Source organism: Tachypleus tridentatus, chromosome 12, assembly GCF_004210375.1.
Source record: "Tachypleus tridentatus isolate NWPU-2018 chromosome 12, ASM421037v1, whole genome shotgun sequence".
NCBI lineage: Eukaryota > Metazoa > Arthropoda > Merostomata > Xiphosura > Limulidae > Tachypleus > Tachypleus tridentatus.
The window spans coordinates 41,086,603-41,099,939 of NC_134836.1; the positions used below are offsets into that span (position 1 = coordinate 41,086,603).

The following is a 13,337-nucleotide window of genomic DNA, read 5'->3' on the forward strand; positions in this document are numbered from 1 at the left end:
CCTTGTTAACTGAAGTCGTTTAGAATTGATCATATGTTATTCAATTCTTTAAAATGTCTATTTAAATCTCAGTAACACCATTATGAACTAAGTAAGAAGAAATACACTGAAAATATAAGTGTCGATTTTTAAAAAATCTTTAACGCAAGTTTTGCGTCAATCAAGTTACAATTAAACAAAATAAATTAAAATAGTAGGTCATATTGCTTTTTATTTCAATATTCAGATTTAAGCCCTCCTTCGGGAATAAAAGAAAACAACTAGAGTTTTAAAACTCTCTCATACGTTTCTGTTTTCTCAGAGGCTGGGGTCACTGCTAGTAGAAATAAATTGTCCAACATACGACCATTGCCGAGTTTTTCTTAATATTTTTACGTTAGAATACTTCATAATTCACTACTTTATCATGGTTGTTATCAGAATCAACGATCACTGACATTAGAAGAGCATTTAGAAAAGACAGTTAGAAATATCCCAGTGTCTCTTAGTTTTTCTCCTATTACAAAAAAAACTTTACAACATGCTGTAATTATCAATCCTAGAGTAAAATATTTTAAGCTTGATTTTTTGAGACACCCAGTAACAAATAATTGAGAATAACTATCTTGGACTTTTATTAATTTGTTTCAATAAACTTTTGATAAGCGGAAGAAGAATTGTATACATCAGGCGCACTAGTGGTACAATAGTATATCTGCGGACTCACACCGCCAGAATCCGGGCTTCGATACTCGTGACGGACAGAAGAAAAATAGCCCATTGTGTAACTTTGTGCTTAATTTCAAATCTGCATATATCAGGCTAAAGCCACTCCAACGTCGATATCGGAAGTATGTTTGTTTGTTATAATTTCGCGCAAAGCTAAGCGAGGGCTATCTGCGTTAGCCGTCCCTAATTTAGCAGTGTAAGACTAGAAGGAAGGCAACTAGTCATCATCACCCACAGCCAACTCTTTAACCAACGAATAGTGGGATTGACCGTCACATTATAACGCCCTCACGGCTGGGAGGGCGAGCATGTTTGCTGCAACCGGGATTCGAACCCGCGACCCTCGGATTACGAGTCGAACGCCTTAACACGCTTGTTCATGCCGGGCCTCGGTATCGGCAGTAAACTTTTCAACCTGAGCAACATATGAGCCAAAAAGGGTCACGTCAAAAATTCTCCCGCTAGGATTCAGCCTGAACCTTCTTTAATTTTAAACTACTGAAGATAGGAAGGGTAGTCAGCCAAAACACCCACCTTCTTTCTTTGGCTCTTATAATCGAACAGCAGGTTTGAGTTTAATTTTTATAAACTTTAGTAATAAAACTTTCGTAGCTGAAAGTGTGAATGTACCATTCGAATCCTGAATCCTTCGATTCGCTTCTTAACACTCTAGGCCCACGGTGTCCAAAAGGTCGCCACTCGTCACATGTGGCGAGACGGCTACTGACCTGGTGCTTCACTTCTACCACATACTTTTAATACAATTAATTCTATCAGTTTAAACATTTTGTTTGTTTTTATTCCCCTCTATATCTATAAAAACACTTTTTTTTTGCATGTGGCGAAAACGTTAACACATTCTCCATAATTTTAGCGGTTCATGAAAAAAAAAAACTTAGACAAAGCTGCTCTTACGCCTTAAAGGTGAATTTTACAGAAAAAAAGAAAACTTTGCAGTCAAAAGAACTACTCATACTGATTAATTTTGCAGGTTCACATTTTTTATAAAAAATATGTGCTAATAAATGAAGCATAAAACTTGGTGTAGAAAGAGTCCTTTCCGAGCGGCAATCCGAACGTTTTAGTTTTTACGTTTGCCGCTCGGAAAAATACTGTGACGTAATAGTTGCCAAAAAAACCACCAACGCCAGCGCGTTGAATGTAAATAAACATGGCCAGTGCATACGGAGAAACAGAGGCGGAGTCTGTTTTGACTTTGTGTTTTGTACAGTTTCGAGTAGCGCCATATCATTTTGAACCTACTCTGAACGAACCTAGAACAGCTACCTTTGACACAGATCTGATAAGTTCTAGTGATGAAGACAGTTCCACGAGCGAGTGTAGAGGAACTGTGAGTGATACTGATAGCGCCCAGGCCGGTCGCGAATCGGTCATACCTCCAGTGAAAGAATGGTAAGCCTAAGTCATGACAACAAATATGGTCTGTATTATTTCACGTGCAATTTTAAGCATCTCGAAACCTGTCTGGTATTTATAAATTATTGGTATCATAGACTGGGGTTTATTTGTTTATACTTTGCCGACTATTGTAACTGATACTCGGCCCTTCCACAATCATTGTACCGGGTATTCATGACTCGTAACAAAATGAATTTCAATTATACGTCATAAAGCTGTATATAAAATCAAACTAGATGTAGCAGTCTGAATAGTTAATTTATCTTGAAGTGTTATATTTGAAAAATGAAATTCTTCAAACTTTTCTATATTTAAAAATTATACAAAAGCATCTACAGAATGATCTACCAGCTCTTAAACTTGGAATATACTCTATATGAGATAGATTTGTCCACTGTCTAGACTAGGAAATCAAGGTTTCACTGACTTTCAGGTTCCACAAATGCAAAACACGCTCATGAATGTAAAATGTGTATGTCTAGTTACATTCTTTAAATACTTATACTTTTTAAATTATTATAATATACTAGTTATTGTTTATTGCTTTATACCGCACACATACCTTTACGTTTGTTCTTTTCGTGATGGCAAGAGATGGCTTCAGAGGGGTGGAACCTGTACGCTGCAGGCTGAGATCAGTTCTCAGCTCTACACGAGGAAAGATGGTGGGGACGATCCTGTCTACTGCCGATGGTTTTTTCAGTCTCAACCTGTCTGGCTTGAAACCCACGGAATCCAAAACTGTGGGATCCGACACAAAACATGAGCGTTTAAAGTGATCTTGACAAAGCTTTGAATGGTGTGAAGGAGTACAGTTCTTCCTATTGACCATCCGCACCCACTGTCGCCACCTTGCCGGTTCCTTCTCCTTGCACGGAAACGAAAAGAAGCTTTTGCCCGATGCCGAACCGTTTTTACAACCATAAAACAAACATAAAGTAGCAATATCAAGACAAAAAATAGTCTCACAAAGTATGTAATCCGAAAAAGCACCGATAGACTTACATAAAACACCAGCACTGAAAGGAACACAATGGTCGGCGCGCAACAAAGCGTGTTTGGCAACTATTACGTCATAGTTGTAAAACGTCACGGAAACAGCCGAACGACCGAGAGGAACTTAAGTTCGAGAACCCGCATATTTTGTTTCATTCTTTACTCAAAAACTAAAGTGTTTAAAAATATGGCAACCACAGAGAAATTATGCCTAACCAAAGTACAGTTTCTAAGGCAATTATCAAATTTGTTGGAAATTCACCTTTAAGCATCAGGAAGAAAACAAATACGAAACATGTCATATAAACGACAGGAGATTCATATTGCAAAAAAAAGTTTATGAAATGATATAGGCTCGTTTATATTTGTGCAAACATTTATGTTTTCCTTTTTTTAATTGTCTTACTTTAGTTTTACTTAAATATTAGAACATTTTAAATTTACATGTCTTCAAATAGTACAAAATGAACTCCAAAGTGTAGCTCTGTTTACCGCCAAACATCACCAAGCTAATATTTTCTATAAGTCGTCGCATGACCGTCTTTGCCAAACCTGAACAACTAGTGGAGCTTCTGAAAGCATTAGAATTTACTGTAGTCTCTGAAAGGAAAGCATGTAATTATTAATGCTGTATAGAAAGGTTTTGGTTAGACTTGTATGTTATAATGAATTTACATTAACGTCGTGATAAAAAATTACTTTAGAATTAATTCAATATATATATATATATTTCTTATGTTCTTACTTATAAAAATTAGAATGGATAGTTTCATCAGTTGGGTAACTTTCGTTGTTAACGAATTTTAACACAACAGATCTTACGAGATTCTGGCAACTTTTAGGATATTTAGTGTTTGACATAATTCCATGTATCAGGCTAATAGTAATAATGCGAAACAATCTCTGTAATAAAAAAATTATAATAAAAATTAAATATAGTAAAATCACTTCTTTTATTGAACATTCTTACCAATACTGTTGGTGAAACTAACAGTAAAACAACTATAATGTATACTTTACTTATGGAGCAGACAAATACTAATTGTTAGATTGTAGTACTGTTGTAGACTTAATGTTCGTTGAACTACGTAAGATAGGTAAAATCCTGTATAAGCTGAACTTTCCAAAAGCCTGTCTTATAAACAATGTAAATTAAATAGCTATCTCTAACAGCGTAAATTAAAAGAATAATGGAATTTGAGAAAACATCCTACAACACATAATACAGTTTACTAGTATTCAAATGTGAAGTCAAATTGCAGAACATTCGAAAAAGTACAGCTAAAAGCTGATTTTATGAAGATATAAAATAATAGTAAATGAATGCCCTAATTGTACTGTAAGTACCCAAAAATGTTGATTCTGTAATTAAACTATGAAATTTTAAATGTAATACAAAGAAAACAATATGTTAAACACACTATAAAATGTTTGTTGTTTTTTTTTAATTTCGCACAAAGCTACTCGAGGGCTATTTGTGCTAGCCGTCCCTAATTTAGGGATGTAAGACGAGAGGGAAGGCAGCTAGTCATCACCACCCACCGCCAACTGTTGGGCTACTCTTTTACCAACGAATAGTGGGATTGGCCGTATCATTATAACGCCTCCACGGCTAAAACGCATGTTTGGCGCAAGGGAGATGCAAACCCGCGACCCTCACATTACGAGTCGCACGCCTTAACACGTTTGGCCATGCCGGGCCGCTATAAAATATATATACCATAACTACTCTCTCTTTAACTAACTTCTGTCACTTAACATAACACGTTAAACAGGTAATATGAAATTCAAGAAGTAATAAAGAAAGATAAATCTTCTTTCAATGCTGAAATGTAAATGATGTAAGCCTCGAGAAACTTAAATATTAATGAAAATAAGGCTTAGAAAAAGTTACAAATATCATAAATATAGTAAATAAAGTAATTTGGAAAATTAATGTTACTTAAGTACTGACATAATATCATAATATACGAAACTTTAATATGTCTAGTATTATATCCTTCCACGATTTGAGAAGTTTGTTCGTTCGTGTATTTGTTTGCCTTCTAACTCCTTCTAGAACAGTGGTTCTTAACTTGTTGGAGGTACTGAACCCCGGAAGTTTCGTACTTGCATTTACTGAACTCTTCGTAATTAGAAAAATAAAATATTATTTTTTTCAAATTCAAAATATAAGTAGATATTTTATTAGTGCACAAAATGAACCATGCATCAGTTACACACAATATTACTGTGTGCAAAGAACAAAACCAACAAAACATGAATTTCACACAAAAACAAAAACATAACTCAATGAATATTTACTGCAAATCAATGGGACTTTTGCTGTTGCCTTTCAGAGATAAGTTCAGAAATGTGCGGCTTCACCTTAACAAGTGCCACTCTCATATCATTTTCACAACAAAGTCTGTTCCTTTTCTTCGTTTTCATGTCTACCATCCTGGAAAAGGATTGCTCGCAAAGATACGTTGTAACAAACGGTATGAGTATCTCATGAGTATTCTTAGTAATAAGAGGATACGCTACGATTTGGTGACACCAAAATGTTGAGAGCGTTGTTGTTCTGAAAAGTTGCTGTTGAACCTGGTTCTGCTGAAGTTCAATGATTTCGTCGAGGTATTCATCATTGACATCTGCTGTCGTAACATTAAACGTGAACGTCTGTTTCACTCATGCCGGATATAACTCTCTGGTGGGGAAGTATCCGTCGAGAGACTTTGCAAGCTCATCTAAGTGCATAGCAATTGCTTGCTTCAGTTCCCCGGGTACAGAAATGTCTCCGATTTCAGACATATCTTCGATCCTACTTACACAGTCGTCCAGCAGGGGGAAGTTTGCGAAGTTACCATTCTCTGTTCGTCATTTCTATAACGGTAACTTTTTTTGAAAAGCCTTCAGGTTTTCTTCTGCTTCGATGATGTTGACTCCACCACCCTGCATCTGTTGATTGAGATGATTGAGAACATTGAAGATATCGGCCATGTACGCCAAAATGAGAAACGTTGGTGGTCTGTCGAGTTTAAGGCTGAATTTTGCTGGGCTTGAAATCAAATCTGCAACTACTTGAGCCAAGATGTCATCTATTCTTCTGCTGATGGTGTCATTTGAAAGAGGAATTTGGGATAACTTATTTTCAGCAGCTATTCCTAGCATGATATTCGCCATCTTAAACGCAGCTGGTTTTACGAGTGCTTCACCAATGGTGTGTGGTTTGCCCTGCTTTGCAATCAAGTACGCAACTTCGTACGATGCTGTGAGAATCGGTTTGCCAATGGGTACAAAGCCGAAAACAGGCAAAGTAGCCTTTTTATCAAACCTGACTCTCTTTACCTTGAATTCAGCAAGCGTTGTGTTCTTGTATTTCCCATCTCCATGCAGCTTTAGAGAGTGTTCTCTTAATTTTGCTGGTGCTAGACTAGAATTGCTCAACTTGGCATTGCAAATTATGCATTGAGGACACTGACTCCCATCATGTTCCGTTATACACGTGAATCCATATTGTACGTATTCGTCCGACCACTTTCTGTTTTTGCTCGACATAGTTAGTATGAAGAGATTGAAAGATTAGGAAAAATATCACAAATGACTCACGATTATTACAGTCACAAGTCGACTGCTAAGCGCATGAAGTTCCCTGCAGCACAGATATTAAGGCCAAGTGATGTGACGTGATCAGCCGCAGCCAATGACGGCCAAGTGGAGCATGACGTCACGAATCATACGAGTGAGGTGAACGGAACGGATACACACACAGTGTGTGTGTCTTGATCTCCTCGAACCCCTGAGACTGACTCACCGAACCCCTGGGGTTCGACTGAATCCAGGTTAAGAACCATTGTCCTAGGGTTTCCAGTTGGAAATGCCAAATATGATTTAATCAACTATGAATGATTCTTAATGTGCCAAGATTTATTTTTCTTTTAAAATGCATAAATTTTATATTCCTATTGATGGCTAAATATAGATCAGTCTGCGGGAGTGGCCACTGGAGTTACTACTACTAGAAATTCGCCAATTTCCTTTTTCGTTACACGAAGTATACATAACAGTCTAGGTACTTCCAATATTACTGGCATATTTAGGACAACAACAGGGATGCTATTTATATTCGTAACTGGTGAAATAGTAAATCTACAATCGTATTTTGTGTTCAAATCCCATCAATCATTTGAGGGATTTCTTTTCGCATATTATTTTCATATATTATTATCTATAAATTTAAGCCATTTATTATCGTCGTTAAAAATAATTAAAGTGTGGACTTGGAAGTATTAAAAATGTCGAGATATTCTGTAGAACATCTGAATTCTTAATTAGTAGCAAAACGGATTTTGTGTTTAAAATGCGATTGGAGAAAATTCGTTTTCGAAAAGTGAGAGTACGATAACGAGGTCTGTCTGGGATGTTATGTAATATTAAAGATATTCTATCGTATTTAGTAAACTATAGGTCGTAGTCATTCTAACGTAACTTGTTTGGTATGTTTGTATTTGGAAATGGAAAGCTGATAGTTTGAAATATGAAAATGTGCTTTGTTTCAAGTGAAATAACTTTTTTCCAGAATGAGTTATGGTGGATAGATTTCTTCAGTTGTAGCAAAAATCTTAATAATTACATATAAAAAAAATAATCAATATATTTACAAGCATGACTGACGTGCAAAGCTTTATTACTGTTATTCTCACTAAGGTTCGTTATCTATGAAAATTTCATTTGGAATAAACATAAGCATACCAATTGTTAATTATTTGTATTTTTGGGAGACACTGTTCCAGTTACATAAATATATTGTCAAATAAATAGTAATTAGTGTTTTCATCAAGTAGTCCTCTTTTTTACACAAGTTTAGCGGATAAACCACTTAAATATTCACATCGTTTGAATTCTCTTTTCAAAAGAGTACCTTAGAGGATTAAAATATTAATATAGAATCTGGATATTCCTTTCTGGAAAAGGAGTGTGAGCATTAATTCCGTCTCTCAAAAATTGTGAAGTCTCCCTTATAAATGAGCTTCACATTTTATGCAGCTAGTCAATTACACATCATGTTTAAGCCCGCAATATATTTTCCAAAACACATGATTAATTACTGTAAATGTTTTGTTGGTGATTTAGTGAATGGATGTATTTTAACATATATGACCACAAGTTAGATGGTTTGTAATACGACATATGTTTAACTTTTGAAGTACATTTATTAAAATAATTTTCATGTGTTCATGTGTCAGAGTTAAAAGGTTTGTTTTGTTTTTGAATTTCGCGCAAAGCTACTCGAGGGCTCTCTGCGTTAGCCTTCCTTAATTTAGTAGTGTAAGACTAGAGGGAAGGCAGCTAGTCATCACCACCCACCGCCAACTCTTGGGCTACTCTTTTACCAACGAATAGTGGGATTGACCGTCACATTAGAACGCCCCCACGGCTGGAAGGGCGAGCATGTTTGGTGCGACTGAAATTCGAAACCGCGACCCTCAGATTACAAACGCCTTAATACGCTTGGCCATGCCGGGCCCTTCAGAGTTAAAATGAGAATCATTTCAAGCAGATAATACGAAATACATCAGAATATATCTGTATAACGTTTTAAATAGAAATGTAATGTGGAAAAGACATTTTTTTTCAATTTGAGTTTAAAAATCTATTTGTTATTTGAACTAGAAACTGAGCTTTGTGGCAAGTGTGAATATATATATAAATAAAACCAAACTTCAGGAATCAGTATTAAAGTATTTCTTTTTTGTATCAACTATGCTATTTAAACTGGCTCAAGTAACTAGTGCAACAAATCGTCGAGTGTAACAAAACGCCACCTGTAGGGTTTCAGTTACATCTCGTACCATGTAAAATTTTGAAAAATATACACTTTTTAAAATGCACAAGAAAACAGCAGTGTTAAAATCTTCGAAATCGTTCTTGTCAGAGTTGAAGTTATTTTTAAAGTTTCAAATTATTTTTACAGTTGTCTTTTATAACTATATTTAAAAGTATTTTAGACGACAACTAAAGAGGCAATTGCATCCTCTGCTTTCACATTATGTGCGACGCTGGTAACAGGCCATAAAATTTAAATATTCATAATTTTCATCCATCTTTAGCGAATATATATATAATCCAGTTTACGCAATGGGACCAACTTCCAAACCTAAATTCAAGACTCACGACACGTTATTACTTGGTTTAACAATAACGCACTTGCTAATAACTATTATCATAAACGTCATATAAAATACAAACATACACCCTGGTGTTTCCTTCTTTTTGAAAAACAGTTCCTTTATGGACATTTCAATTATTTCCCGCAAACTGCTGTTATATATATATATATATATATATATCAATACCATGGAATCTCTGGAAAATAACGCCCTCAAATGTTAAAGCTTGTATTAATAAGTAATAATATATATGTTAACCAAACTATTTATATTCAATATTTAGATCTTTAGTTTGAAAAGACATCTAAGTAACAGCTTTGTATAAATTTAGGGTACTTTATCAGAGTACTGAAAGTCATTCGTATTATTTTAGATTTAATTAAACTTAAAACTGTTCATAATCCTTATTTATTCCTTTCTCAATGATACTATGCAGTGCAAAGGTTCGAATACCGAATTATGAAAAGAAAAGGTTGCGACTGCTGTTGGAGTGGGACCGTTTTAAGTTAGTTAATCCTATTTAAAAGTTAGTTTTATTTTACTAAGAATATAAAAGTGCACGTTTGTGTAGCATAACAGTAGAATTGTTTGTAATGTTGGTGTGTATTTAGTTTCAAATCTAATGTTTAAGTTAAGCCTCGGGCCCTACATTCTAAGGAAGTTGTGATTCAATGTTTTTTTTTAAACATTAAGCCCCTCTTTCTCATACCATTATACAGTTGGATACACGTGTGACTAAATGGAAAGAAAGACTACCTTGTAGTTGTACTAAGCACAAATCTCTTAGCATGTTGTACAGTGTGTGACACAGTTATTTAAAGTCAAAGAAGTTGCACTTTCATGTTGTAGTTGTAAGTCGAAGTTAGTGATTGAAGTTATAGTGTGCGTGACAGCAGTGCACAGATGCACTTGTAGTCATAGTTTATGTATGCCTTGAGTTTCCTTGTTAAAGTGTAGTGGTGAGTTATGTGAGTAAAATCAACTAGCAGATGTGTACATGAAATTTAAAGAAACCATTATGCTTTTACTTCATCTATACAATAGAGATAGGGTCTTCTTTTAGAGTCTGTGGCTTCCTGTATGGGTACAGAATCACTTCAATTCTTATATGATGGTGTAGAAGAGGCACCAAAATATTGAGGAAATATTTTTAAAAATTGTTTGAAGCAAAATTAAGTTGTATACTTTGTCACACATTCATCTTGAAGAAACCTTTTGAAAAATGGTGCTTTTTCCCTCTTCTGTACAATGGAGAGGTAAGTAATAATGCATATTTTGTTTTGCCAAAGAACTTGCACCATGGTACTCATTTCTGTATTTTTTTATAATGTTGTAACATCAATTGTTCGTTTCCTGAAAATGGTAGGGACTTCTGCTCTGAAATAAATCTTCAAAGCTCATAAAACTTTATTGTGACCGAACCGTTTTTGGAGGTAATGACTTTGTGCTGTTAACTACTTTTCTTTTTGCCAGATTTATCAGAAATAATTATCATCATGTGTTAACTGAGTCTCTTGTGAGAAATGAAAATTCCAATGACTTGCTTATATCACTGCACTTATACTAACTTTGCTAACAATAAAATGCCTTTGTTTTTTCAATGGGCAGTTCATTTTACTGTTGTCAATATCACTGTAGTTTGACTGATGAAGTGGCTACCATTTATTATAGGAGACTAATATTACTATTCTTAGGTTATTGCTAATTTCTGAATGAGGACATAATAACATGAAAGTACTCAAGCTAACTTTTTAGCTTAGGAAGTGAATTTGTAATTGTTGATAAAACATTTTCAATTCTACAGTGCGTTTGATAGGTATTCTCTGGACTGTGTCTCAAAATATGTAAGTGTTAAAACTGAAAAATCATACAAAATTCCACCGTACTCATTGTCCAACTTGTAGGATTACAAACTGATTATAAAAATATAATCAAATAACATTTATTTATAAATTATATTTGAATATTGCATTTAGTTGTGCCATTGTAATAGTAAGTCAGGCTAAAGTTAGCAGTGGGGAAAGACCATTTGTAGTGAATGAGCCCCTTGCATGTTGTGTAATATTTTTTTTTTACCAAATTGATAAGTTACTTCAAATATAACAAAGAAATATTTAACTTTACTAAACAAAAACTATAATGAAGCCATGCATTAAATTTCCTCTAGTGGCTGATATCAAAACAACTTACAAATACAGACATTTAATTTTAAAATTTATATTTCAACAGATAATTTTAAAACATAATAATATACTGGTTATGGAGCTTATTTTAGTAGTATTGTTAATATGTGATTCTTCTGGGTTTAAAAGATAATTCAATACAAAAGGAGTATTTCAAAACACTGCTGAGAAACTTTTATACAAGTTAACATTCTGACATTTTGTAGATGTGACCATTTTTAGTCTTGCAAGTAAAGCTGCAGTTATCATGATTTGGGCTGTAAAATTTGTTAATACATTAGCTAGGCATTTCTGTCTGGTAGTTAGCAGTTGTTTTTCAAATATCTTACTGTGGCACAGTGACAGAAAAACAAAGACATTAGTACTGTATGCATCCAGTGTATCCAGGAAATACAGGTCTCAGTGTTATTTTGTTTTTACACCTATTCCTGAGTGTTCAGTATAACTGAACAGAAAATATGCTCTGAATTCTTATACTTTTTTTTTATTATTCACTGTTTCAGATTGAAAAGAACTGTGTCACTTTGGTGGTGATCTTCATTGACCTGTATTGTTATTTCTTTTGCTTGAGTTGCCCTGAGGTCTAATAGCAAGGAGTGAGAGAATGCAACTGGTTTGTGGTTGTTTATGAACTTGATGATAATTCTAGTTTTATTAATTTTACTTTCCTTTATTTAGTATTAGAGCTGTTACATAGATGGCTATAAGACATTATTTAAAGTAATAATAATTAATACATTCTGTTGACACTTTAAAACCTTGTATGACACAAAATTAAGCTGATCCTAGTCATAAGTAGACACATTGTTGAGTGAAGCTTAACTTGAAACATTATATGAATTATAATTCCACAGTTAAATGCTTTAAAATATCCCACAATTAATTTGTAGATTTGGTAACATAAGTGTAATTTTACCTGTTCTATCATAATTGTCAACGATGTGTGTAATAGCCAAAATGGCTCTGCCCAAAAATTTCACTTTTTTCAAAATCTATATGACATTATATGATAAATACTGAATATGCCCAAACACTATTTAGGAAATACTTGTTTTGCATTTTGTGAGAACATTTAAGGTTATCAGAAATCAGTTATAACTCATTAACATTTTGAAATAGGTAAAAGCAAAAATGTCCATGACTAGGGCAAATAATTTCTACATTCCTTTTTAATTAAAGAACCTAACTTGTGCAGGAGCAGTTCCTAAACATGATAATCTATGTGTGTACAAACACTAAAGTAATTAAGAATAACTCGTATATTCTTTGGGCTTTTCTTAAAATGTTCATGATGTTACCAGAAATAAGCATATCCAGAATAGCTTTGCTTTTTCAGGAGAATTTTCTAATCACTGACTAACATAAAGAACATTTTTTAACATGGTTAGTATTTTTCATTTTCTTTTTCCGTTAGTTTAAAATTATCAGCGGTGTATCATTTTTCATGGGTATTTTTAAACAGGAGTAATTATATAAAAGTATGAATAACTTTAACATTTTTCTGGAAGAGAAAGTTTTTGGTGTTCTAGTTGTTCAAAAAACATCCAACCAGTCTGCTTTTGCTAGTGGCAGGACTAAGAAAACTTTAGATTATATTTAAAAAAATTGTTTGTTTTTCAATTTTGTGCAAAGCTACACAAGGGCTATCTTACTAGTCTTCCCTAATTTAGCAGTGTAAGACTAGAAGGAAGGCAGCTTGTCACCATCACCATTTTCCAACTCTTGGGCTACTTTTGTACTAACGAATAGTGGGATTGACCATCATGCTATAATGCCCCCATGTCTGAAAGGGCGAGCATGTTTAGTGTGACAGGGATTCAAACCTGCAACCCTTGAATTATGAGTCAAGCTCCTTAACCACCTGGCCATGCCAGGCTTT

General features: G+C 34.3%; 1 protein-coding gene across 2 annotated transcripts in view; it reads left to right on the forward strand.

Moving 5' to 3' along the window:
• The first annotated feature begins 9,392 nt into the window (after positions 1–9,392).
• LOC143233105 (uncharacterized) overlaps positions 9,393–13,337 on the forward strand; it is a 44,803-nt gene continuing 40,858 nt past the window's right edge. The window contains exons 1-2 of one of the 2 annotated variants that reach the window (XM_076469011.1): positions 9,393–10,531; positions 11,962–12,071. The gene's annotated coding sequence lies outside the window, so the exon portion shown is untranslated. The remainder of the gene's footprint in view (positions 10,532–11,961; positions 12,072–13,337) is intronic. The other variant, XM_076469013.1, reaches the window with a different exon arrangement.